The sequence below is a fragment of the Limulus polyphemus genome, unplaced genomic scaffold (genome assembly GCF_000517525.1).
Source record: "Limulus polyphemus unplaced genomic scaffold, Limulus_polyphemus-2.1.2 Scaffold2244, whole genome shotgun sequence".
NCBI lineage: Eukaryota > Metazoa > Arthropoda > Merostomata > Xiphosura > Limulidae > Limulus > Limulus polyphemus.
In genome coordinates this window covers 175,563-178,528 of record NW_013667854.1, presented here as the reverse complement: position 1 = coordinate 178,528, position 2,966 = coordinate 175,563, and the positions used below count along the sequence as shown (strand labels likewise).

At 33.0% G+C, this 2,966-nt stretch overlaps 1 non-coding gene across 1 annotated transcript; it reads left to right on the top strand.

Moving 5' to 3' along the window:
* The first annotated feature begins 2,894 nt into the window (after positions 1-2,894).
* Positions 2,895-2,966, top strand: Trnat-cgu. The gene has a single exon. It is a non-coding gene; the product is annotated as a tRNA-Thr (tRNA).

The window sequence follows — 2,966 nt, the reverse complement described above, 5'->3', positions numbered from 1 at the left end:
TCTCTAGCTGTGAAGTGTGGCTGGATTGTGGAATCATCGACTGTCTCTAGCTGTGAAGTGTGGCTGGATTGTGGAATCATCGACTGTCTCTAGCTGTGGAGTGTGGCTGAATTGCTGAGAGAGAACTTTACCACCGATTATATAAAGAGGAGAGAGATAAAGCTGATATATTGAGAAGTCTTGAAATTCACTGTTTCAATATGGACTTGTTTGGATGTTCCGGGTTATAATCAACTTTAACATTTTACACTACCTGTTCACTTCATATTAACAATCATTATCATTGTGGTGTAAAAAAGTAGATGTTATATCTAAATGGGTGTGTAAATAAACAGTTTTTATATATTTTATGTACAAACTCTTTTCGTTTGGCATATCTCTTAATAATAGTAAAGTACAAATTATTGGATTTCAATTGAAATAATTTAGATGTTATATATGATATAGATGAGAACCCATTTAAATGCCTGACTGAAGAAAACGATCTTGGTATAATGGTGAACAAGTTATTCATGTTATCAAGGCTGTGCTCCGTTTGTAGTAGTAAAGCTAATAGAATTCGATGAATTTGTAGACATGCTGATTACAAGTCAAAAGAGATATGTATTTTTTCTGAAGCTCCCAGGATCAATTGAAAATGTTAGTATCATAAACATACCCAATAACCGAATGATTTAAAAAAAGTGAACTTTCCATCATAACGGGTAAATAGCCAATGACCAGTGTAAGGACATTATAAGTACTTGGTCATTGTAACATACCTAAGACATCATGTATTTCTAACAACATGACCTAAAGTGTGAAACATTGTAGTGTGTGCATGTGATGTGTAAGGGATGAGAATCAAAGAAAAGGAGTAATTTTGAAACAAGAACTAGTTACACTGATATGTGTTTGTGCGAGAAGTATTGTCTAAAACAATTAGAAAATTTAGTTACAAAAGCACTTAATGATACAAGAACTGGAAGAGTGAAAAATCAATAAGAAATGAAATAATTGAAACACAATTATAATACTTATATAAAATTGAATTTACTAAGATTATTCCATTAAGGCTTTAACTTTAACTTACACGATAGGCCCCGGACTTACACTGCTAGAAACCTGGTTTCGATACCCGTGGTGGGCAGAGCACAGATAGCCCTTTGTGTAGCTTTGTGCTTAATAATAAACAAACTTACACAATAGAGCATCACCAGAGGTGGCGACATGTACTAACGACGCGGTGAAGTTCCAAAATGATTTTGATATAATGTATTCAACTCTCTATATTGGATCCAGTTCACACCATGAACATATCAAAATTACTCCTAAGTTTCAAAATGTCTATTGAACAGAAAGTAATAATCATTTCTTAGACATGTGTGTGTGTGTGTGTGTGTGTTTACAGTTGTATAGACATAAGAATAGAAAAAAGTTGAAGGGGAGGGAGGCTGAAGAGCTGAGAATGGAATGTGATTTCATAGTGTTTCCTGCATTCAGACAGAATAAGTGCAACGTTATATAATGACACAGTCTTTTAAATGGATAACTTATTTGCTAGACAAAAGAAGAAATATCGAACAAACCTGAATAATCCTTCTCCCAATAGCAGTACAATTTAAATAAGAAAGTTGTGAAGGTTGGAGGTACTTGTTGACAAATGACAACTGAATGATGGAAAACTGTACAAAAATAGAATACTATTAAATGTTTTGTTAATAAATATGAAATCACACATTCTATCGGATATTCTTATCATTATTTTTGAAACAAGACATATGCAGTCATCCTTTGAGCAATTAATGTAGCTTTCTCAATTACAACCGGGTATTTTGAAACATTATTCAACTGTTTTTTGACTCTTATGATAGCTTAGCCATTCCTTTTAATAATGGTCTTTTAAAGCTAACATCTCGTCACAGCTGATATACTTGAAATAGACTTGGAATATTTCAACCCGAATAGTACGAAGGTTAATCGATCAGGTAGAGATCGAAAAGATCTAGGTATAGCTATCGCTAATTTTGAAATACTAAAAGAGGGAAGGTTGTCAGCCAGTAGCACCTACCGCTACAAGGGCTTTGAACGAAATAAGTATATTAATTGTAATTTTTATGATGCATCTATAGCTTAAAGTGCATATAATATTCAGCAGTATGACGTCTCGAGCCCCAGACCCTTTAATAACCTACCAGCTCTATCGTGAGTCTCCTGGTGGTACAGCAATAAAGTTACAGACATATGACGCTAAAAGTCAGAGTTCGATTCCCAGCAGTGGATATAGCAGATAACCTAATTGTGGTTCTGCTCTATAATAAAGAAACAAACAATCTATTGTGAGCAATGATATGTTTATTGTAGATATAATTATTCATAACAAAAGTAATTTTAAAAACAGTTCAATCCTTTTTTTTAAGAAAAATATTTACTGAAGGCTTTTAATTAGTAGTTTAAATAAGTTTATAATTGTGTTCATATTTTATATCATGCGCAACTACAGACGTTTACTTTGGCCGTAACTTGAATTTTTGTGCTTGAAGCTCCAGGTGTGCTTAATATTTCTTTTGACAAGCGAGGATAAAGGCAGTTTAAAAGCTCAAATGACTCACTGCTATATGCTTCGAGTTTACTCTGTACAAACAATTAGAAAATTACTTTTTCATTGTGAATCACACGATATACTTTACTTATAGTGAAAGTGATCTTCTTGTCAAGTTACAGAATAAAAATCTAGCTTTAGTGTTTAAACAAGTAATTAGAATCTTGTTGCAAAATAAATAAATTATACACAAGGACATTTTCAGCAATTTTTGATGAAAACAGAAATAATTTATGAAAGTGCTTTTATTAAAGCTTACTACGACATTTCGAAAGTGTTTAATTTTACTTCTAATCAAAAATCTAACTCATAAGCCACCATAGCTCAGTGGTAGAGCACTGGTCTCGTAAACCAGGGGTCGTGAGTTCGAATCTCACTAGTGGCT